At 35.3% G+C, this 26086-nt stretch overlaps 1 pseudogene; it reads left to right on the top strand.

Annotated features, from left to right (window-relative positions):
- Positions 1–23977: 23977 nt before the first annotated feature.
- Positions 23978–24817, top strand: LOC117794834 (palmitoyltransferase ZDHHC4 pseudogene; annotated as a pseudogene).
- The last annotated feature ends 1269 nt before the right edge of the window (positions 24818–26086 follow it).

The following is a 26086-nucleotide window of genomic DNA, read 5'->3' as shown; positions in this document are numbered from 1 at the left end:
GTGAAATATCTCACTTTTGGTTATACAAAATGTTTCTCAGAAATTATGCCCAGATAATGTTTGGTACATATTTTAAACTGAATAACTTTGAAATCCTGTACTTAATCTATTTTTATTGTTATTTCTCCATTTTTTGGTAACAGATAATTGATTAAATCTTTTCATGTTGTGTCTAATAATTCACATTCAATGACACATTTCACTGTCGTTCTCTGAATGCACCTTACCTTAAAAAAATCAGAAATTTCGATTGAGTAAAAAACTCTATTTTAAAACTTTACTCTGTCAAATTCTAAAATGTATTAATAAATTTATATAAAATTATGTTAATGATAACTGTGACTCAACCATTTTTATTTTCTTATTTTAAATCAAATTTATATTGTTGTGTTGCAGATGTTAATCTTTATAAATTAACCCATGGTAATATCTCTTTTATGTAGTTGTTTGAAGCATATTGCCATGCTCTACAATGACCTTTAAAATTTGAGCACATGGAATATTGTTTTGTGCTTTCAAAACTTGGCCTTGTATGTGACCCATTTTTAGCTGAGAATTTTTCAAACAGTAAGCCTGTCATGCATCACACATGTACTGGGACACCCCATGGACAAAATCATGATGCTCTGTGACTTCCTGACAGTTTTCTCTTCTTCCTGAGGGAGCCTTTAATGGGGTCACTCTCTTATGAACTGTCCTTTTTCAATTTCAATTTCTTCCAGATGATGCACATACTATTCTTGTATTGCTTTCTGTTTTTTTTTTTTTTAATTAGATTTAGAGTTGGGACTACTATTATGTATTTTGCTTCTAAGAACTGTCTTCCTCCCCCAATTCTTAATTGTTTTATTGAGGTTTGGTAAATAAATAGATCTATCCATCTTAGAGTGTACAATTTGATGTTTTGACACATGTAAACATAATTTTTTAAATTGATTTTATTTTCTAAATACGTGACAGTGGAATGCATTATAATTCTTATTACATCGATAGAGCACAATTTTTCATATCATTTCACCAATTCTTGTCTTCATACATGTACTTTGGATAATGATGTTCATCACATTCCACCATCGTTGCTAACCCCCTGCCCCCTCTCTTCCCCTCCCACTCCTCTGCCCTATCTAGAGTTCGTCTATTCCTCCCATGCTTCCCCTCCCTACCCCACTATGAGTCAGTCACCTTATTTCAGAGAAAACATTCTGCATTTGTTTTTTGGGGATTGGCTAACTCCACTTAGCATTATCTTCTCCAACTCTATACATTTATCTGCAAATGCCATGATTTTATTCTCTTTTATTGCTAAGTAATATTCCATTGTGTATACATGCCACATTTTTTTAATCCATTCCTCTACTGAAGGGCATCAGGTTGGTTCCACAGTTTAGCTATTGTGAATAGTGCTGCTATAAACATTGATGTAGCTGTGTCCCTACTGTTTTTAAGTCCTTTGGGTATTGACCAAGGAGAGGAATAGCTGGGTCAAATGGCAGTTCCATTCCCAGTTTTCCAAGAAATCTCCATACTGTGTCCTCACCAAAAGGTGTGTTGATCCTTAACCATGGCATCTTACTTGAAAATAGGACACTTTTCTGGGAATAGGGTAATTGCAATTGCAATTTATTAAGATGAAGTTGGACTGAGGTGGACTTGATACACTCCAACCCCACTGGACATAATTTTTTTAATAGGTGATTCCTAAGTATTTTTTATAGTCTGTGGCTCATCTTTTCTTTCTCTTAACAATGTTTTTGAGAGGTAGATATTATTAATTTTAATAAAATGCCTTTTTTATTTTAATGGATTACATTTTCTGTTTATATGTTCTTTCCTACCTCAAAGTCACAACAGTATTTTCTTCTAAAATTTGATGGTTTTTGGCTTTACATACAGATATATGGTTTCCTGGAGTTTTTTTTAATGCTGTGCAAGTTATGAAGTGTTTTTTTTGTTTGTTTATTTGCTTTTGTTTTATGTATGGATCCCAATTTCCCCATTTTTTCTAAAGATATTATTTTCAGTAAAGTTACCTTTATATATTTGTAAAAAAATCAAGTCATGATACATGTATGAGTTTACTTTTAGACTTTCATCAATGCCTTTGTATATATTGTTGCAAACATCACAGTGCTTTGATAACTATAATTTTATGTTCTTAATTTTTTTTCTTTTTTGGTACTGAGAACTGAACCTAGTGATGCTTAATCCCTGAGCCATATCCCAGCCCTTTTTAATTTTTTTTAAAATTTTTGGACAGGATCTCACTAAGTTACCTAGGGCCTCTCTAAATGGCTGAGCCTGCCTTTGAACTTGCGATTCTCCTACCTCAGCTTCATTGGTTTACAGGTGTGAGCCTCTGCATCAGACATAATTCTTGATTTCTAACAGTGAAAGATCCACTCTGTTCTTTTGCAAAGTTATTTTGACTCTTTCAAAACCTTTGAATTTTCCTATGAGATCTATTTTCATTTATATAATTTTGACAAGGGAATGTTTAAACTTTTAGATTTTTGTTACAAGTAAAATGTAAAGAAGGTAAACATCATCATTTTGTCATTTAATGCTATCCCATGCAAAAAATCTCATCCAACCTCACCATTCTAGAACATCAGAAATAGCACATTGTATCTCCATATCCTTATCCACCCTGATGCAGCTATCCATTCTGAAACTAATGCTATAGCAGTCTTGGTATCTGAATATCAATGTGTTATAGTTTAAAATATACCTCTTGATGGATGATCATGGGCAAATGCTCTTGCTTATCCACTGTCAACTGCTTCTTTCTCTAATCTCCAAAATGAGGTAAGTCCTTTGAAAGCAGCAGAGATACCTGCATTGCTGGATTAATACTCTGTTTTATTTATTTATTTTTCCCCAAAGACTTTCCTGTTCCCATGAATCTTTCTGCCTCATTCTTCCTTGATACGAATAGAGATCTCCATCAATAAATAGGTTGGAAGTATAGTCTTAGTGTACGCGAAATGGAAAAGCTTGAAAATCAATATTTAGACATTTATTTTTCCTCAAATACTATCGCTGTTTTATTCCAAATCTTTGAATTCAGAATGAATCTCTTTGTGGTTTATTCCTTCCCTTTCCTTCCTTCCTTCTTTCCTTCCTCCCTCCACCTCTCCCTCCCTCCCTTTCATTTCTTCCTCCCTTCCTCCCCTTATTATTATTTTATTTCTAATTCCACAGCGGATCTCTGATGGCTTTGAACTTGAAGTAAGCTTTATATTTAAAGCCCTGTTTGTTCACTGAACTGTATATTCACAATTATTATAGATTATAGTTTCAAGCCATAACCTGTATATATTTTCTTCCAGAGTTTTTGTTATTTTATTTTTCAAAATTAGATCTAAAATCTAGCTAGAATTCTAGTGTGTAGGTGTTGGGGGAGGGGGTGGGCTCATTTTTGTTTGTTTGTTTGTTTTCACATGGATATATAATTGACCTGGAGCCACTTATTGAAAATACTATTCTTTCAACCACACTCAATGGACCATTTTAAACTTCCTGATATTCTTTATTTCTCTTTTCTATCTTTTATCAGAGTCTTATTGGGAGCTTAACAAATTTATTATTTTCATACAAATAACTTTGGTCCTTGGGTTTTTCTGTTGCATCTTTTTCATTTTGTCAAATTTTAATTTAACCTTTGAATTTCAACTTGTGTTTGCTTCTAATTTCTTTCATAATTAACTTGTTGCTATTGTTCCAACTTCTTTAAAAAATACTCTTTCTTTTAGTTAACATGTGTATGTGATGTAATACCTTTCTCTAAAATATAATTTTACCTATTTTTCAATACTTCAAGATGTATTTTTTTAAATTAATTTTTGGCACATCATAATTATGCATAATAAAGGAACTTATTTATGTCATATTTTTGTATGCCTATTAAATAATTTGATCACAATGGGGAAGATGGCAGCAAAGGGAGTGCATCAGCCCCATGTACCGCATCACTGTGCGGGAGAATGACGAGTTAGAACGGCTAAAAGCTATCTTGTTAGGAATTTCCAGCAAAATTGGGGTGCTCTAAAACCTAGAGGAAGGATTTCCATCGCACGAGGATCAGCTACGGGGGTTCAAACGCGAGACATTTGTCCGCACCGAGGGTCACGCTGCTTATTCAGCAAATCGCCCCATGGCTAGAGTCTGCGGCGCGCTGGGAAACGACGAGATAGCAACGCAAAGATACAGCTCTGCGGGCTTCTGCCAGCTGTGCAATCACCGTGCTCAGGGCTGAATTCTGGGTTTGAGACGGGGGAAGGAAGCGGTCCAATTCGGTTCTCCACACCGGTCAGACCACAGAGGAAGCCAGCGGCCACCATCTTGGAGAGCTGACGTCACCATCCCTGTTTTTGACTGATCGCAGCTCAATCAGCCATAGAACAGGTAATTTCAGGCTGCCATTCGCCTGCGTCTCGCAGACAAATTACTCAGGCTCAGTACTAAAGAACCTGCGGAAACTGCTTCTTGGAGCCTGCTCCTATCAGAACATACACCGAGCCCGGAGCGGCCGAATTCCGGCTCCTGGAACTGCTCTGGGCAAGGGCTAAAGAACCCACAGAAACTGCTTCTCGGTCCGGGTCCTGCTGAATACTGTGGAGGTAAATACCAACCGAGCCTTCATAGGCAGTGGCAACAGGATTGAGACGGGGCTTGTGAGGGCCGGTCAGGACTCACCCGTTGCTTTGGTCACACGGCAAAGGGAACGAAATGCTGCCATTCGCATGGGATATCAACATGGCAGAGATCTGATGTCATCAGAAAGTGGCGGAGGAGAGAACTTCATCGATACCAGCGGCAACAGAAACAGTTGGTCTCCTGGTAAAGAAAGTGAGTCACAAACACCCGAGTCTCTCTCACTTTGTCATCAAGCCAGAGGGGCAGAGCAGACCGCCGCCCATGCCCGGAACAGGCCCAACGGCCCGCTGGCGCGGTAGTCACGTCACCCCAATTGGAGTAGGGGCAGAGCAGAGCCGCCACCCACGCCCGCAAGGTAGGCAGACCTGAGACCAACTGGGAGAACAGGCCCAGCGGGCCGCGTGTGTGTTAGACACGTCACACCAATTGGAGGAGGAGCAGAGCAGAGCCGCCGCACGCGCCTGCAAGGTAAGCAGACCTGCAACCGACCGGCGGAACAGGCCCAGCGACCTGCCGGCGTGGTAGTCACGTCACCACAATTGGAGTAAGGGCAGAGCAGAGCCGCCGCCTTCGCCTGCAAGATAGGCAGACCTGTGACCGACCAGCAGAACAGGCCCAGCGGCCCATCAGCGTGGTAGACAGATCACCCCAATTGGAGGAGGAGCACAGCCGCCACCCGCCCCTGCAAGGGAGACTTTTCAACTTTAAAAGAGCAATATAAATATATAGGGGGAAAATTTCAAAAACACAACAGTTTCACCAAGCAGAAAGAAACGGGAGCAGTATGAAAAGACAAGTAAAGAAAGGACCACAAGCAATGCAGGTCAACTCAACTTTAGAAGAGGTAATAGCTGCAGCAGATGGAATGTCAGATAAAGAATTCAGGATATACATGCTTCAGATGATCTGGAGTCTCAAGGAAGACATTAGACAGCAAAATCAGACAATGAAAGATCACTTCGACAATGAATTACATAAACACATCCAAGAAGCAAAAGATCAACTATACAGGGAGATAGAGGTTATAAAAAACAAACAAACAGAAATCCTAGAAATACAGGAAGCAATAAACAAACTTAAAAACTCAATTGAGAATACTACCAGCAGAGTAGAACACTTAGAAGACAGATCATCAGACAATGAAGACAAACTATTTCAACTTGAAAAGAACATAGACAGCTCAGCAAGACTGTTAAGAAACCATGAGCAGAACATCCAAGAAATATGGGATAACATCAAGAGACCAAATTTAAGAGTCATTGGGATACAGGAAGGGACAGAGTTTCAAACCAAAGGAATGAGCAATCTATTCAATGAAATAATATGAGAAAACTTCCCAGACTTGAAGAATGAGACAGAATCCCAAATCCTAGAAGCCTACAGGACGCCGAATGTGCAAAATCATAGGAGATCCACACCTAGACACATTATAATGAAGATGCCCAACATACAGAATAAGGAGAGAATTTTAAAAGCTACAAGAGAAAGGAAGCAGATTACATTTAGGGGTAAACCAATCAGGATAACAGCTGATCTTTCAACACAGACTCTGAAAGCTAGAAGATCCTGGAATAACATATTTCAAACACTGAAAGAAAATGGGTTCCAAACAAGAATTGTGTATCCAGTGAAATTAAGTTTCAGGATGGAAGATTAAATTAAAACCTTCCACGATAAACAAAAGTTAAAAGAATTTGCAGCTAGACAAACCATCTCTTCAAAACATCCTTGGCAAAACATTACAGGAAGAGGAAATGGAAAATGACAAAGAAAATCAACAGTGGGAGGTAGGACAGTAAAGGGGGGAAAATAATCAAAGAGGAAAACAAACCATGTTTAGTAACATAAATAAATAAATATGGCTGGAAGAACAACCCATATCTCAATAATAACCCTAAATGTTAATGGCTTAAACTCACCAATTAAGAGACACAGGCTAGTAGAATGGATCACAAAACAAGACCCAACAATATGCTCCCTACAGGAGACGCATTTGATAGGAAAAGACATACATAGGCTGAAGGTGAAAGGTTGGGAAAAATCATATCATTCATATGGGCTTCAGAAACAAGCAGGAGTGTCCATACTCATATCAAATAAAATAGATTTCAAGCCAAAGTTAATCAAAAGGGATAAAGAGGGACACTACATACTGCTCAAGGGAACCATACACCAACAAGACATAACAATCATAAATATATATGTCCCAAACAATGGTGCAGCTATGTTCAACAAACAAACTCTTCCCAAGTTCAAGAGTCTAATAGACCACCATACAATAATCATGGGAGACTTCAACACACCTCTCTCACCACTGGACAGATCTTCCAAACAAAAGTTGAATAAGGAAACTATAGAACTCAATAACACAATTAATAACCTAGACTTAATTGACATATATAGAATATACCACCCAACATCAAGCAGTTACACTTTTTTCTCAGCAGCACATGGATCCTTCTCAAAAATAGATCATATATTATGTCACAGGGCAACTCTTAGACAGTATAAAGGAGTAGAGATAATACCATGCATCTTATCTGATCATAATGGAATGAAACTGAAAATCAATGATAAAAGAAGGAAGGAAAAAGCATGCATCACTTGGAGAATGAACAATAGGTTACTGAATGATCAAAGGGTTATAGAAGACATCAAGGAGGAAATTAAAAAATTCTTAGAGATAAATGAAAACACAGACACAACATATCGGAATCTATGGGACACATTGAAAACAGGTCTAAGAGGAAAATTCATTGCCTGGAGTTCATTCCTTAAAAAAAGAAAAAACCAACAAATAAATGATCTCATATTTCATCTCAAAATCCTAGAAAAAGAAGAGCAAAACAACAGCAAAAGAAGTAGAAGGCAAGAAGTAATTAAAATCAGATCTGAAATCAATGAAATCGAAACAAAAGAAACAATTGAAAAAAATTGACAAAACTAAAAGTTGGTTCTTTGAAAAAATAAATAAAATTGACAGACCCTTAGCCATGCTAACGAAGAGAAGAAGAGAGAGAACTCAAATTACTAGCATACTGGATGAAAAAGTCAATATCACAACAGACACTTCAGAAATACAGAAGACAATCAGAAATTATTTTGAATCCTTATACTCCAATAAATTAGAAGATAGTGAAGGCATCGATAAATTTCTTAAGTAATATGATCTGCCCAGATTGAGTCAGGAGGATATAGACAACCTAAACAGATCAATATCACTTGAGGAAATAGAAGAAACCATCAAAAGACTACCAACTAAGAAAAGCCCAGGACCGGATGGGTATACAGCAGAGTTTTACAAAACCTTTAAAGAGGAACTAATATCAATACTTTTCAAGCTACTTCAGGAAATAGAAAAAGAGGGAGAACTTCCAAATTCATTCTACGAGGCCAACATCACCCTGATTCCTAAACCAGACAAAGACACTTCAAAGAAAGAAAACTACAGACCAATATCTCTAATGAACCTAGATGCAAAAATCCTCAATAAAATTCTGGCGAATCGGATACAAAAACATATCAAAAAATTGTGCACCATGATCAAGTAGGATTCATCCCTGGGCTGCAAGGCTGGTTCAATATACGGAAATCAATAAATGTTATTCACCACATCAATAGACTTAAAAATAAGAACCATATGATCATCTCGATAGATGCGGAAAAAGTATTCAACAAAGTACAGCATCCCTTTATGTTCAAAACTCTAGAAAAACTAGGGATAACAGGAACATACCTCAATATTGTAAAAGCAATCTATGCTAAGCCTCAGGCTAGCATCATTCTGAATGGAGAAAAATTGAAGGCATTCCCTCTAAAATCTGGAACAAGACAGGGATGCCCTCTCTCACCACTTCTGTTCAACATAGTTCTTGAAACACTGGCCAGAGCAATTAGACAGATGAAAGAAATTAAAGGCATAAAAATAGGAAAAGAAGAACTTAAATTATCACTATTTGCAGATGATATGATTCTATACCTAGCTGACCCAAAAGGGTCTACAAAGAAACTATTAGAGCTAATAAATGAATTGAGCAAAGTGGCAGGATATAAAATCAACACGCATAAATCAAAGGCATTCCTGTATATCAGCGACAAATCCTCTAAAATGGAAATGAGGACAACCACTCCATTCACAATATCCTCAAAAAAAATAAAATACTTGGGAATCAATCTAACAAAAGAGGTGAAAGACTTATACAATGAAAACTACAGAACCCTAAAGAGAGAAATAGAAGCAGATCTTAGAAGATGGAAAAATATACCCTGTTCATGGATAGGCAGAACTAACATCATCAAAATGGCGATATGACCAAAAGTTCTCTATAGGTTTAATGCAATGCCAATCAAAATCCCAACGGCATTTCTTGTAGAAATAGGGAAAGCAATCATGAAATTCATATGGAAAAATAAAAGACCCAGAATAGCAAAAACAATGCTAAGCAGGAAGTGTGAATCAGGCGGTATAGCGATACCAGACTTCAAACTATACTACAGAGCAATAGTAACAAAAACAGCATGGTACTGGTACCAAAACAGGCGGGTGGACCAATGGTACAGAATAGAGGACACAGAAACCAATCCACAAAACTACAACTATCTTATATTTGATAAAGGGACTAAAAGCATGCAATGGAGGAAGGATAGCATCTTCAACAAATGGTGCTGGGAAAACTGGAAATCCATATGCAACAAAATGAAACTGAATCCCTTTCTCTTGCCATGCACTAAAGTTAATTCAAAATGGATCAAGGAGCTTGATATCAAATCAGAGACACGCCGTCTGATAGAAGAAAAAGTTGGCTACGATCTACATACTGTGGGGTCGGGCTCCAAATTCCTCAATAGGACACCCATAGCACAAGAATTAATAACTGGAATCAACAAATGGGACTTACTCAAACTAAAAAGTTTTTTCTCAGCAAAAGAAACAATAAGAGAGGTAAATAGGGAGCCTACATCATGGGAACAAATCTTTACTCCTCACACTTCAGATAGAGCCCTAATATCCAGAATATACAAAGAACTCAAAAAATTAGACAATAAGATAACAAATAACCTAATCAACAAATGGGCCAAGGACCTGAACAGACACTTCTCAGAGGAGGATATACAATCAATCAACAAGTACATGAAAAAATGCTCACCATCTCTAGCAGTCAGAGAAATGCAAATCAAAACCACCCTAAGATACCATCTCACTCCAGTTAGATTGGCAGCCATTATGAAGTCAAACAACAACAAGTGCTGGCAAGGATGTGGGGAAAAGGGTACATTTGTACATTGCTGGTGGGACTGCAAATTGGTGCAGCCAATTTGGAAAGCAGTATGGAAATTTCTTGGAAAGCTGGGAATGGAACCACCATTTGACCCAGCTATTCCCCTTCTAGGTCTATTCCCTAAAGACCTAAAAAGAGCATGCTACTGGGACACTGCTACATCAATGTTCATAGCAGCACAATTCACAATAGCAAGACTGTGGAATCAACCTAGATGCCCTTCAATAGACGAATGGATAAAAAAAATGTGGCATTTATACACAATGGAGTATTACTCTGCATTAAAAAATGACAAAATCATAGAATTTGCAGGGAAATGGATGGCATTAGAGCAGATTATGCTAAGTGAAGCTAGCCAATCCCTAAAAAACAAATGCCAAATGTCTTCTTTGATATAAGGAGAGTAACCAAGAACAGTAGGGACGAAGAGCATGAGAAGAAGATTAACATTAAACAGAGATGAGACGTGAGAGGGAAAGGGAGAGAGAAGGGAAATTGCATGGAAATGGAAGGAGACCCTCAGGGTTATACAAAATTACATACAAGAGGAAGTGAGGGGAAAGGGAAAAATAATACAAGGGGGAGAAATGAATGACAGTAGAGGGGGTAGAGAGAGAAGAGGGGAGGGGAGGGGAGGGGAGGGGGGATAGTAGAGGATAGGAAGGGCAGCAGAATACAACAGACACTAGTATGGCAATATGTAAATCAATGGATGTGTAACTGATGTGATTCTGCAATCTGTATACGGGGTAAAAATGGGAGTTCATAACCCACTTGAATCAAAGTGTGAAATATGATATATCAAGAACTATGTAATGTTTTGAACAACCAACAATAAAAATTTTAAAAAAATAAATAAATAATTTGATCAACCTCATACTCTTGTACTTTCCCTTTCCTTCCCTTCTATCCTCCCTCTGGTCCACTTATTCTACTCTATTGATTTTCCTTCTATTATTATTGTTTATTATTATTTTAATTGGTGCATTTTAAATTATATATATACACACACACGTATATATATATGTTTATGCATATGTGTGTACATGATTCATGTAGTATATTTGTATATGGGCATAGTATAATTTGGTAGATTTCATTCACCAGTACTTTCTGATGCCCTTCCTTCCTCTTAATCCCCTTCCTCTACTCTATTGGTCTTCTTTTTATTTTCATGAGGCTCCACTTTTTTAATGCCATTTTTTTGTCCTCTCTGTATAGCATCTACAGTTGAGAGAAAACATTTGATCCTTGACTTTCTGAAGCTGGCTTATTTCACTTAGCATGATGTTATTTTTTTTTCACCCATTTACCAGAAAATGACATAACTTAATTCTTGTCTATGAGTGAGTAGAACTCCATTGTGTACATATACACTGTTAGATGGTTACCTAGATTGTTTCTATAACTTGGCTGTTGTGAATTTTGCTTCTAAATCTTTCAATATGCACATAGTAATATAGTATGCTGATTGTAGAGCTTTTGGATAAATACCAAGGAGTGGGATATCTGGGTCATATAATGCTTACATTCTAGACTTTTGAAGAAGAATAAATATTTTCTCTGATATGCAGATGCTAATTCACAGCAAGGAGATGGGACTAGAGAAGACTAGAGGTACTTTGGTTTAGGCAGAGGAGAGTGAAGGAAGAGAAGGGACATGGGGGTAGTAATGATAGTAGAATGAATAAGAGATTATTACCCTATGTACATACATGATTACATAACTGGTGTTATTCTATATTTTGTACAACCAGAAGAATGAGAAGTTATACTCTATTTATGCATGATGTGTCAAAGTGCATTCTATTATCATGAATAACCAATTAGAATAAATAAAAACATAAATAAATAAAAAGAATTTTCATACTGTCTTCCAAAGTGGTTGTATTCATTTGGTGTCCCACCAACAATGTATAAAGTGTACCTATTTTCTAATGTCCTCACCAGCAATTATTGTTATTTGTGTTCTTTATGATTACCATTTTAACTGGAGTGAAATGAAATCTCAGTGTAGTTTTGATTTGAATTTTCCTAATTGCTAGGAATGTTTGGCATTTTTTCATATATTTGTTGATCATTTGTATTATTGTGAGAAATGTCTGTTTAGTTCCTTTGCCATTTATGGATTGGGTTATTAGGTTTTTGGAGTGTTAAATTTTGAAAATTTTTAAATATATTCTGGATATTAATCCCCTAATGGAAGAGTAGCTACCAAAGATATTTTCTCATTCTGTTGGCTCTCTCTTCATCATTTGTTTCCTTTGCTGTGCAGAAGACTTTTAACTTGATGACATCCCACTTACTGATTTTTGGTTTTATTGGCTGAGTTCTGGAAGTCTTATTAGTAAAGTCAATGCATGTACCAATATTTTTGTGTGTTGACCCTATGTTTTCTTCTACCAGTTTTAGTGTTTCTGCTCTAATACCAAGAATTTTGAACTACTTTGTGTGAGAACTATGGATCTGGTTTTACTCTTTTACATATAGATATCTTGTTTTCACAGCACCATTTGCTAAAAGACTATCTTTTTGCAACATATGTTTCTGACACCTTTTTCAAGGATCAGATAACAAGTATTTATGTGGATTTGTCTTTTGTCTTCTATTTCATTAGTCTCATACTCGAATAATGAATACACTTAGAAGGAAATCAAGAAAACAATTCCAGACATAGGGATTGGAAGGGAAGGAAGGGGGCATTGGGTAACTAATGATGGTGGAATGTGATGATCAGTATTATCCAAAGTACATGTATGAAGATACAAATTGGTATGAATATACTATGTATACAACCAGAGAAATGAAAAATTGTGCTCTACATATGTAATAAGAATTGTAATACATTCTGCTGTCATATATAAATTTTAAAAATACATAAAAAAGAAACAATTCCATTCACAACAACCTAGAAAAATAGCTGGGAATAAATCTTTTTTATTATTTATATATGACAGCAGAATGCATTACAATTTTTATTACACTTATAGAGCACACTTTTTCACATCTCTGATTGTATACAAAATACATTCACACCAATTCATGTCTTCATACATGTACTTTAGATAATAATAACCATCACATTCCACCATCATTAGTTACCCCATGGCCACTCCCTTCCCCTTCCACCCCTCTGCCTTATCTAGAGTTCCTCTATTCCTCCCATGCTCCCTCTCCCTACCTCACTATGAATCAGCTTTCTTATATCAGAGAAAACACTCAGAATGTATTTTGGGGGGATTGGCTAACTTCACTTAGCATTATCTTCTCTAACTCCATCCATTTACCTGCAAATGCCATGATCTTATTCTCTTTTATTGCTGATAAAATGATATTTCATTGTGTATATATGCCATATTTTTTTATCCATTCATCTATTGAAGAGATCTAGGTTCCACAGTTTAGCTATTGTGAATTGTGCTGCTATAAACATTGATGTGGCTGTATCCCTATAGTATGCTGTTTTTAAGTCCTTTGGATATAGACCAAAGAGAGGGATAGCTGGGTCAAATGGTGGTTCCATGCCAAATTTTCAAAGTAATCTCCACACTGCTTCCAATATTGGCTGCAACAATTTGCAGTCCCAGCAGCATTGTGTAAGTGTGCCTTTTTCCCCCACATCCTTGCCAACACTTATTATTGTTTGTATTCACAATAGCTGCCAATCTGACTGGAATAAGAGTGGTTTTGATTTGCATTTCTCTAATTGCTAGCAATGATGAACATTTTTTCATATATTTGTTGATTGTATATCATCTTCTGAGATGTGTCTGTTCAGTTTCTTGGGCTGTTTATTAATTGGGTTATTTGGGGGGGTTGGTGTTTAAATTTTTGAGTTCTTTATATACTTAAGAGCTTAGTGCTCTCTCTGATGTGTGAGGGGTAAAAATTTGCTCCCAAGATGTAGGTTCTCTATTCACCTCACTGATTGTTTCTTTTGTAGAGAAGAAACTTTTTAGTTTGAATACATCCCATTTATTGATTCTTGATTTTAATTCTTGCACGGAAGGAGTCTTATTAAGGAAGTTGGAGCCTAATCCCACATGTTGAAGATTAGGGCCTACTTTTTATTCTATTAGACACAGAGTCTTTGGCTTTATTCCTAAATCCTTGATCCATTTTGAGTTTTGTGCATGGTGAGAGATAGGGGTTTAATTTCATTTTGTTGCATATGGAGTTCCAGTTTTCCCAGCACCATTTATTGAAGAGCCTATCTTTTCTCCAAAGCATGTTTTTGGCACCTTTGTCTAATATAAGATAATTGTAATTTTGTGGGTTAATCTCTGTGTCCTCTATTCTGTACCATTGGTCTACCAGTCTGTTTTGGTGCCAATACCATGCTTTTTTGTTACTATTTCTCTGTACTATATACTTTGAGGTCTGGTATAGTGATGCCACCTGCTTCACTCTTCCTGCTAAAGATTGCTTTAGCTATTCTGGGTCTCTTATTTTTCCAGTTAAATTTCATGAATGCTTGTTCTATTTCTATGAGGAATGTTATTGGGATTTTGATTGGAATTGCATTAAATCTGTACATTGCTTTTGGAAGTATGGTCATTTTGATAATATTAATTCTGTCTATCCAAGAGCAAGGTAGATCTTTCCATCTTCTAAGGTATTCTTTGATTTCTTTCTTTAGGGTTCTGTAATTTTCATTATATAGATCTTGCACTTCTTTCATTAAGTTGATTCCCAAGTATTTAATTTTTTTCAGCCTATTGTAAATAGGGTAGTTTTCCTTATTTCCATTTCTGAAGATTTAAAGATAAGCATCATATGATCATCTCAACATTGTAAATGATATCTATGGAGGATTTATCACTGATATACAGAAATTCCTTTTGTTTGTGGGTGCTGTTTTTATATCCTGCTACTTTGCTGAATTCATGTACGAGTTCTAGAATTTTTCTGGTAGAACTTTTAGGCTCTTCTAGGTATAGAATCATATCATCTGCATATAGTGCCAATTTGAGTTCTTCTTTTTCTATGTGTATCCCTTTAATTTCTTTCATCTGTCTGATTTCTCTGGCCAGTATTTCAAGAACTATGTTAAATAGAAGTTGTGAAAGATGGCATTCTTGTCTTGTTCCAGTTTTTAGAGGGAATGCCTTTAATTTTTCTCCATTTAGAATTATGTTGGCCTGGAGCTTAGCATAAATAGCCTTTATAATGTTGAGATATTCCTGTTATACCTGGTTTTTCTAGTATTTTGAACATAAAGGGATGCTGTATTTTGTCAAATGCTTTTTCTGCATCTATCTAGATGATCATATGATTCTTATCTTTAAGTCTATTGATGTGATGAATTACATTTATTGATCTCCGTATGTTGAACCAACCTTGCATCCCTGGGATGAATCACACTTTGCACAATCTTTTTGATATGCTTTTGTATTATTTATTTTTTCAAAGGGCTAACTTTTTATTCTTTGAATTTTTTCAATTGTTTCTATTTCATTGATTTCAGGTGTGATTTTAATTATTTTTTGTCTTCTGCTGCTTTTGATATTGATTTGTTCTTCTTTTTCTAGGCTTTGAGATATAATGTTAAGTCATTTATTTGTTGACTTTTTCCTCTTTTAAGGAATGAATTCCATGTAATTTATTTTCCTTTTAGAACTGCTTTCATAGTGTCCCAGAAATTTTGATATGTTGTATGTGTGTTCTCATTCACTTATAATTTTTTTAATCTCTTCTTGATGTCTTCTGTAACCCATTGTTCATTCAGTAGCACATTATTTAGCTCCACATGTTGGAATGTATTTTATTTCTTATTTTATCATTGATTTCTAATTTTATTCCATTATGATTTGATAGAATGTGGTAGTATCTCTACTTTTTTATATTTTCTAAGAGTTGCTTGTGTGTATATGGTCTATGTTAGAGAAGGATCCATGTGCTGCTGAAAAGAAAGTGTATTCTCTAGTTGAAGGGTGAAATATTCTATATATGTCAGTTAAGTCTAAGTTATTGATTGTATTATTGAGTTCTATAGTTTCTTTGTTCAGCTTTTGTTTGGAAGATCTATCTAGTGATGAAAGATGTGTGTTAAATTCACCCAAAATTATTGTGTTGTGGTCTATTTGACTCTTAAACTTGAGAAGTGTTTGTTTGATGAATGTAGACTCTCTATTGTTTGGGGCATATATATTTATAATTGTTAAGTCTTGTTGGTGTATGGTTCCCTTGAGCATTAGTATGTAGTGTCCTTCTTTATCCTTTTTGATTGACTTTAGACTTTTGGTATTTAACGTGTCTTGGTTTCTCCTATGATTAGATTTTCCTTTACTGTAATACCTCTGCTGATTTTCACATGTTTTTATTTCCTCTTCTTGAAATATTTTGCTTAAGATGTTATGCAGTGCAGGTTTTCTAGTTGTAAATTCTTTTAACTTTTGTTTATCATGGGAGGTTTTTATTTCATCATCAAATCTAAAGCTTAGTTTTGCTGGATATGAGATTCTTGGTTGGCATCCATTTTCTTTCAGAGCTTGGTACATGTTGCTCCACAATCTCCTGGCTTTGAGGATCTGGGATGAAAAATCTACTGAAATACGAATTGGTCTCTCCCTATATGTGATCTGATTTCTCTCTCTTGCACTTTTAAGATTCTATCCTTATTCTGTATGCTAAGCATTTTCATTATAATGTGCCTTGGTGTAGATATGTTGTAATTTTGCACATTTGGTGTTATGTAAGCCTCTTGTATTTGGTTTTACAATTTGTTTTTCATGTTTGGGAAATTTGCTGATATTATCTCATTGAAGAGATTGTGCATTCCTTTGGTTTGAAAATCTGTGCTTTCCTCTATCCCAATAACTCTTATATTTGGTCTTTTGATGCTGTCCCATAATTCTTGGATGTTCTGTTCATGGTTTCTAACTTTCTTCACTGTATGATCAACTTTATTTTCCAAATTCTGTACTTTGTCTTCATTATCTTTCTTTGAAATGATCTAGTCGGTTGGTTATTCTTTCTATTGAGTTTTTTATTTGATTTATTATATGGTTCATTTCAAGGATTTCTGTTTTTTTTTTTTTTCTTCAGAGTCTCTATCTCTCTTGAAGTAATCTTTTGCTACCTGCATTTGCTCTCTTATCTCATTGTTGGAGTGATAAATTTTTGCCTGCATTTTCTCATTTAGATCATTTTTTAATTCACAGATCATTTTAATTATGAATCTTCTGAACTCCTTCTCTGACATTTCCTCAGCTTCACTGTCCATGGGTTCTATTATTGTAGTGTCCTGGTTTGTTTGGGGCATTTTCCTCCCTTGTTTTTTCATGTTGTTTATGTGTCTTCCTTTCTTGCAGTGTGGATCTGAGATATTAGAGTTTCTTCCCTATATTCTTGTGGTACCCATGCAGATTGTCTGTACCTCTCCTTGGTGCTGGGCTTCCAGACCCTGCTGGTGTCCCTCAGTGTATGCTACTGCATCTCAAGGTGGTGGCGGCAATAGCTAAAGTAACTCGAGATAATAGTTAAGGTGTCCCAGACTGGAGCAATGTCTTACAGAGATGGAACTGAAAGTGTTGGCCTCACACTCCCTTTGGGATGCCTGTTCTGAGATGCAGCTGCTTCTAGGCCCTGTCGTCAAAAAGTTAGAGGCTACTGCATGGGGAAGGCTATGGTGATGACTGCAGTGTCCTAAGATGGATGTGGGTTAGCCTTAGGCTTCCAGGTGGGGATGGGGGCTGCATGAACTCAGACCTACCCTAGACCTGGGTTCTGTGCAAGTCAGTGTGGATGGATCTGGGCTGGGCCTGGGCTCCCATGGTAGTCTGCTGGTAAGAAGAGGTGGTCCTGTGTTGGAGGCTGGGCTCCAGAGGGTGCCTGCTGGTGGAGGGGGGGACCCTGGCCTACTGTGAGCCTGGGTCCTGCCCAAGCTGGTGAGGGCTGTCTGGACTGCGCCTGGGCTCCCATGGTAGTCTCGGGAATAAATCTTAAGTAGGTGGAAGACCTCTACAATAAAAATTATTGAGCACTGAAGAAAGAAATCACGAAAGATCTTATAATATGGAAAGACCTCCAAATTCTTAGTGGCAGAATTAATTTTGTCACAATGACCGTATTGCCAAAAGTTTTCTAGAGATTCAATGCAATCTGCATCAAAACACCAATGATATTTTTCACAGAACTAGAAAAAATCAGTACTAAAATTTATATGGAAGAATAAAAGGCACAGAATAATACTGAGAAATAAGAGTGATGCTGGAGGCATTGTAGTAACTGATCTCAAATTATACTAAAGGGCTAGCGTCACAAAAACCTTATGTTGTCATAAAAATAGATATGAGATCTATATTTATGAAATTCAGTTCAAGGTTTCTTATTTACATTGGGTTTTTCTTCTTTTACTGAGGGGTTATTTAGAAACATTTTGCTTAATTTTAAGAAATATTGGCCTATTTGATCCATATTTTCGTGTTGCTTTCCAGAGTAACCACACTGTAATCAGAAAACAGGTTCTGAATTACAGTACTTAAATTTTGTGGACCTTGTTTTATTGCTCAGATTACAATAAATTTGGATAAATGTCCACGTAAATTTCAAAAGCACCTATTATTTTTCTACTTTGTGCTTTACTGCTTCAAATGTGTCAATGAGATCAATTTTCTTAGACCTATTTTGCAGATCTTCTATATGTTTGTTAAAATTTTTTTTGGTTGGTCTATTATTTATGAGAAATATGTGTTAAATTACTCCTATTACTGTGGAATTGCCCATTTCTCCTTTTACTTTGTTACTCTGTTATATGTACATTTGGAAATTATACCATAAGTTTTATACAAATTTATAACTTTAAAAATCTTCTGTTTGGGTTATATCTTTTTAGTAAAAAAAAAAAAAAAAAAAAAAAAGTCACTATCTCTGGTGATGCTTCTTGCCTTAAAATCTTCCTGGTTTGGTATCATCATAGCTACACAAGAATTTTTTTTTGGGGGGGTAGTGCTTAAATGGCATATTTTCTGTTCTCTTTTTAGCACTTTTACTCTCTTTCACGTTTATTCTTAATATCATTTTTTCTTCTGTTTGAAGAACTCCCATTAGTATTTATTTTGACATAGGTCTTCTGGTGATGAATTCTTCTCACTTTAATTTTATAAAAGTGCTTTTATTTCACATTTACTTTTAAAGGTGTTTTGCCAAGTACACAGCACTCTACATTAGTAATTATTTTGTTTAAAGAAGACATTCACATTTCTTCCATTTCTATTCAGTATTCACTTATCAGTGTTACATAAGTCTTCTATATTTCATCTGTGGAAACTTGAATTTATTATTTATATAATTACTAAAATTTGACTACTAAGATAGAAGAAAAACTACCAAAATGAATGAAGAGTTTAAAGTGAAAATAAAATAAAAGATGGATATAAATTAAATTAGAATAAAATAAACTACAATTATGGACAATAATTGACAATTACGTGACAATCAATTTTTGCCAAAGTTTCCACTCCAGTTAAAGTGATTTTTGGTGGATTAAAAAGAGGCAGTGTTCCACTCTAAACTTATTTATAAAAATGTTTCAGAAAATAATCTTTAGTATTAAATTACTATCTCATAAATAATGATGGTTGCATATGTAAAAAGCAAGATATTAGACAAGTTTGCCCCAAATCTTCTATTTTTAAAATTAAAGTCTCTTAATTGATGGAGTTTGGGATGATTTATAGCCAGGTGTTATGAATTCATTTTGCTCTTAAAGAACAATTTGAAGTCAGAAGCTAAGAACAAATATTTAATAAAAGTAGCATAATAATATATGTAGTCATTTACATGTATGAGTACTTAATGATATTATACATGTGATGAAAATTATGCTATAACTTAGTTTGAGTAAAATTTAGTACAAAAGTAAATTTTGATTCATATTTAGATCAGAAGTGAGAGAAAAACTTTTTAATAATGGCTATTTGTGAGGAACATAATTACTTAATCACTGACAAAATATTTTCTTTTTATTATTAGTTGTTCAAAACATTACAAAGCTCTTGACATATCATATTTCATACATTTGATTCAAGTAGATTATGAACAAAATATTTATTTCATTCCAATTAGAAGAGGACAATTTACTCTCTTTATAGTTTATTTAGTAAAATGTTATATTAAAAAACTCTGAGGGACATTTATAATCTAAACCAATGAATATAAATATAATTTGACTAACAAAAAGATATGATGTAGACATGGGTATTACACAAAATTATAAGCCCTATGAGAGTATTGAATTATTCTCTCTTGTGTGGTATTTCTTGTATTCAGACTAAGGCTTGTCTCATTGTTGGTGTTTGAGTTAGTAAGTTTTCAATTACTATAACAAAATCCTGAGGTAGCTTATAAAAATAAAAGATTTATTTTGGCACATGATTTTGAGGTTTCATCTATGATATCTTGGTCTCATTAGTTTCAGGCCTGTGGGAAGGCAAGAGGGGGTTGTGGAGAAAAACCTCCTTCTTATGGCCAGGGAGTGAAAGAGAAAGAGACTAGGTTCTCACAATCTTCGTCCTTAATGAGCTAAACACCTCCCACCAGGCCCCAACTCTTAAGAGTCTCCACCATATCCCAACATTGCCAGGATGGAGGCCAAGACTTCCATGAAACATGGGTTTTTGGGGAAGATTCAAAATCCAAAGAAATATGATGAAAAACATGAATAATTTTTTTTTCTAAAATTAGATTTTAAAACATCTCAAGTATAAGAATTATGATAAGAGGCAATAAATAAAGTTTTGAGAGGCCCTATCAAGTCTTTATTTTTTATTTATTTATTTTATTGATTTTTCAAGTCTTTAAGTATAATTTTTTTTATTCATTATGTGCATAGAATCAGGGTGGAATTTTGAAACAATATAAATATTGAATGTTCATTGATGTTGGCCCTATCAGTAATTTTGATAGATACATCACCACCGTGGTGTGATCTCAGATGTCTGAAGATCAACTTTGCTCCACACATTACTAACATGTTGCAATGTATAAATCGTTTCTCAATAACTTTGAACTCTTCATCATTTGCAGCACTTCTGCTTAGGCTACTAAGGTTTGTACATTTTCAACATACTCGTGAACATGACAACAGTTTGAAAATAAAAATATGGAAAATAAATACATACTCTTGGGAGGGCTAGGTTATCCAGTGTTGGGATATCTGAGCAGCCTATATTTCTCAGCAAAAACATTTCATAAGTGTCTTTACTTCCTGCTTGGTTTGAAGTCCATTAGTGTTGAATTATTTGGTTAGTAGAATTTTTGGCTACACACAATAAGACACTTACCTCCATATTTAGCAAATATTGTGTGTTTACACTTAGCATAATATTAAATTCTGCAGTAGTAAAAAAGTGAACAATGCTATTTTGTTTTAATGGAGATCACATTTTTGTTTTTGCAGGGAAAAATTAGAGCTATCTACATTTGGTAAAAGATGTGTTTAAAATCTGTGTCTGAAATCTCATAACAGGGTTATTTTCTTGAGGTCTAAATCTTCACCTGCTTTCTAAAGATGCCCCAATTGGTGGAGCTAGACTGTTCTGTTACAACATGAGGGCTTCCTGATCTTCTAGCTTTTGATTAAATTGAGAATGAAATTACTATTGGAAAAGAGGAGTCCCCCGCTCAGAAATTGTTTTTCATATTTTGTGTGTTGGTTTTGTCTGTTGAGATAAAATACCTTTGAGGATAGTGATAGTTTCACTCTTAAAATTAACACTAGTATTTAGTCAGTTAAGACACTGTGAAGTCCTGGTTAGGCTACTCCTTGTCTTGAGAAATAAATTCATCCTCTCATTTGCTGGTTTATATTGTCATCTGTAACTACCTACCCATCCATTCATCCTAGATTTTCTATCTATATCCATGATATGGATAGAAGTAATCATTCATCATTTCTGTATTCATTGTAATAATTGGTATTTTATCCTTAAATACTGTGACCAAAATAATAATGCTATATACATAGCAGAGGCTGTTTATTGTAGCTCATTAGATAAACACTTTAGCTTCTTTTCACAATGATTAATTCAGTCAAGTAAATTATAAAAGGTATAAATTTTTTCTGAAACCACAGTCAAAATCAAAATTCAAGTTCTAAGCTGATAACAACCTCATTAATAGCAATAAAATCTACAGCAGTTATTCAACTTGAAAAGTAATTGACTCATCCCAGAAAGGCTTTTATTTGTACGGTTTAAATGTCTGTTGTATCCAACAACTTGTACTTCACTTAATTACTTAGATAAAGAGACTTTCAATTTCCTTTTTATAAATGATAGCTCTAACTACTATTTAAAACAAACAAATACTATCAGCATAATATTTTATGGTAAGCATCTCAAGGTAGTTTTAACAAAATTCTTATCATAGGTAAAGTCAAAAGTGGTAAGCTAATGTTCCTAATGATGCATAGTTCCAAAAAAGGAGATAAATCCAAGGTCTTTATCTGTGATCATGGAATGGTAATGTGCTAAGTAACACCTGTAATCTAAGATTGGAAGGAACTCAGCTTCCTAAATGGCTAAATTAACATACAGTGAAGAGCAGAAGACAGAAGGTGCTAATCACAGAACAGGGAACAACACTTCCCCAACTCCCCTTACCCCAAACCAATAATCCATATTGATCAGAAAGTCATGGAAATCTTTTAGAAAGCATGTTTTTTATCCATTTTAACTTAATTACACTATAATATATATATATATATATATATATATATATATATATATATATATATATATATAAAATTTTTTAAGTTTCTGGAAGAAGAAATATGTTTACATGAATATATTTTTTCACACATAAATGATACCTACAGTGGAATGGAGATAGTCTTGTTGGTAGCATTGAGAAGTTAAATATTTTTAGTAATTTGGTAAATTTCTAAGTTAAAAATAATAGTATACTTTCTGTGCTAACATACACTCATTATTCTCATTTTTTCTTTCTTCTTTTTTAGACTATTGAGTCTTTGCTAACTCCTTAAAGAAAGAAATATACTGTATTTGTAACCTTTTCATCGCTGTTGAAAGACTTGACAAGAACAATTAGAAGAGAAAAAATTATTTGGGGCTCATGGATTTAAACATTTAATTCATGGCCGGCTCCATTGCTCTGCACCCAAGGTCAGAGAGAACATCATGGTAGAAGGTTGTGGCAAATGAAAGCAGACACCAAAGTCATATCCCCAGTAACCTATCTCCTCCAGCCACAGTCTATTCGCCTACAATTACCACTGATTAACAACTTTTCCTATTCTGAAAATTTTACCTATGAACTTCTTGTATTGTTTCACACATGAGCATTTGGGGAAGATCTCATAGCTAATCCATAATATAATCATACAGTAGTTTCATCTTAGACTTATTCTAATAGATACATATGTCTACTGGCTATCTTCACTTTTGTCCCAAGTACACCTGCAACATATTTAAAACTGAGCTCCACATCTATTCTAAAACTCCACTTGATGCTGTACCTCCATGGAGGTTGATGTCAACAGGGCCACCTCTTCATTCAGACTAGAAATTTGAGATTTACATATGTTCTGACATTCTCCACTCTCACCCAAATATTTATTCAGTGCACACAGATTTAATTCCATAGATTTTTAAACTACTTTTGTTCTTCTCCACCACTGATGACAACCCTTCTGGATCTAGCATGGAAAAAAAAAAATTCTGCTCAGCTCTTTTTTTTTTTTTAAACCTCTGGCTTTGTTTTCTTTGAATTCACTTTCTAGATATGTCATATTTATTTTATAAACTTAAATTTAATGATATCTATCTTTTGATGAAGTATTTTCATTGGCTCCATATTGTCTTCCAAATTGATTCTGATCTCCTGTATAAGAGAGAAGAACATTGAGGCATGACTGGAGGGATGGTAGAGCCTGGGTCAGACCCCGTCTCCTGGAGAAACCATGTCTCCTGCCCTTGGGTGCTGCCTATTGTATCTGGAGCACACTGCTGCCCAAGTGGATCTTCTCTGTTAATTCTCCATGAATTAAGAGGAATTCCTGAAAGAGCATATCCCCCAGGATGAACTTCCTGGTTCACTTCTTGTTCTACCTGGTGTTTGAACTGATTTGTGTTGTTATGATCTGCATCTGCTAGAAAACCCATTGTTTGTAAGTCTGACCCAGGAAGGAGCACAAATATGTTCCTGCATAATTCTAGGATGCCTTCAGAGAGCCATGCAAAAATTCCTTCATTACCCCTGTCAGACAGGTAACATTATCTTGCACCTGGTCTTTCAAGGGATAGTTTATACAGAATACACCTGGGAAATATTTGGCTACTGTCAAGAGTTGAAGTTCTCCTGGTATCATCCTCTTCTGTCCTATCAGTTGCTGATCGTGAGCCTGTTTTCTCCACCCTAATTGTTTAAACTATCTTGGCACCGTAACAAAAGCAAATGGATTACTATATTTTCAACTTTATGAATTTGATGAAGTGATGTTTACCCAAAATATGAGGTACTCAGCTGTGACTTGATGAAACCAGATCCATCAAAGCACAGTTGTGTGTGTAACTGTTTGCAAATTGGTTTGACCATCACTGTGTTTGGGTGAACAAGTGAATCGGGCTGGAATACTGGGTACTTCTTCTTCTTCATTAATATTGAAGTCAGCTGCCACCATGGCCATTGTGAGCACCATATTTCTGATCTTCCTGTTGATAGAGTCAGATCTATACCAGGAAACTTATATTCATAACCTTGAATACCCCTGGGGTTTTGGACATGGTCTTTCCTACTTAGTATCTGTTCCTGAACTTTGCAATGATTATCTTTTTGCTGGGCTTTTTCATGGACCTGAGCTGTCTCTTGGGGAAGTTCTTTGCTCTGTACCTGGCAGCCACCAACCAGATCACAAATGAGTGGGACAGTTGCAACTGGAGCTGGTGCCAGTATTGCCATGTTGTGTCTTGTTCCCAGTTGGTGAACCCCACATCTACCAGGACATTCACTCCCATCGCCTTTGGGGCAATCTTCAATAGATCTTTCTACCTCCTGTCCCATATTATAAGAAAAAGAAGAAATTAAATGGACAGAGTGTCACTGTCTTTTAAATATAGTAAACATCTCTTTACATATATTAAAAAAAGAGAGAGAAGTACCTTGCATGTCCTTTCCCTCAATTGCATGCACAAGGGTAGAGGGCCAGGGGAGAAGTTTTAACTTTAAATCATGATGGGAATTGGGGGTTATGAGACTGGACATTAATTAAAAGGAATGTCTAGGAAATTCATGAGAATCATTTGAGTTCAGCTATGGGCAGAGGAAGATTTAGACTCACAAAAAAAATGGAAAGAATATGAGAGGCAAAGTTGGACCGTGCTATGCTCTCATTGAAAACAGGATTGATTCAATATACTGGTTACATTTGTGCTTTTCTATAGCTGACACTGTTTCTATACTCCAAGTTCATGGGATTTAGAATGTCTTATCTCCTATGATGCTTTACTTAATTTTCATTATCATTTAGCATAAAACTAATCATCTCCCTGAGCAATTCCTGGTACTTCAAATCTTGGTTTGTAGTCTTTATCTTTGTTCACATCAGACCCATTGATTTACGATTGCCATCATGCTTGCAACAAAGGATTTTGGTCATGCGTTTTGGACTGATTATCTCATAGCTTACAAATGCCTTAAACTCAGAAAATGTGTCTCATTCATCTTTGTATTTTTCACTGCTGAGAACTGTAATATGATCAATAAATGAATGAACGAAATGATGCTGTAGAGAGGAAGAGAAATGGAATTGTCAAAATCAATAATAGAGAATAGGCACAATTATTTTCCAGGGTGGATGAGGAGCTCCATCTTGGAAAGTCCATATTGAAATGGCAACAGACATTTTTATAGAGCTTTCCCGAGGATGTAAAGAACACAAACTGTTGACAAAGAGCACAAAAGTTCAGTTAGGATAATATCCTTAGAATGTTTTGAATTGTGAACACACACACACACCCATATATGTGTATGTATGTATGTATATATATGAATGAATCTGCACAGGGCAATCTGGGAGTTATGAGGAACAAAAATATAAGTCCCTGTGTTTCACGATAACTTTGTACCCATACACCAACTTTGGGGAATAATCAACTTCTGAGGTGATTCATTTGATTACTGAGTTACAG

Source organism: Marmota flaviventris, chromosome 3, assembly GCF_047511675.1.
Source record: "Marmota flaviventris isolate mMarFla1 chromosome 3, mMarFla1.hap1, whole genome shotgun sequence".
Lineage (NCBI taxonomy): Eukaryota > Metazoa > Chordata > Mammalia > Rodentia > Sciuridae > Marmota > Marmota flaviventris.
Note: the sequence above shows the minus strand (reverse complement) of the source record. Positions and strands in the feature narration are given on the sequence as shown.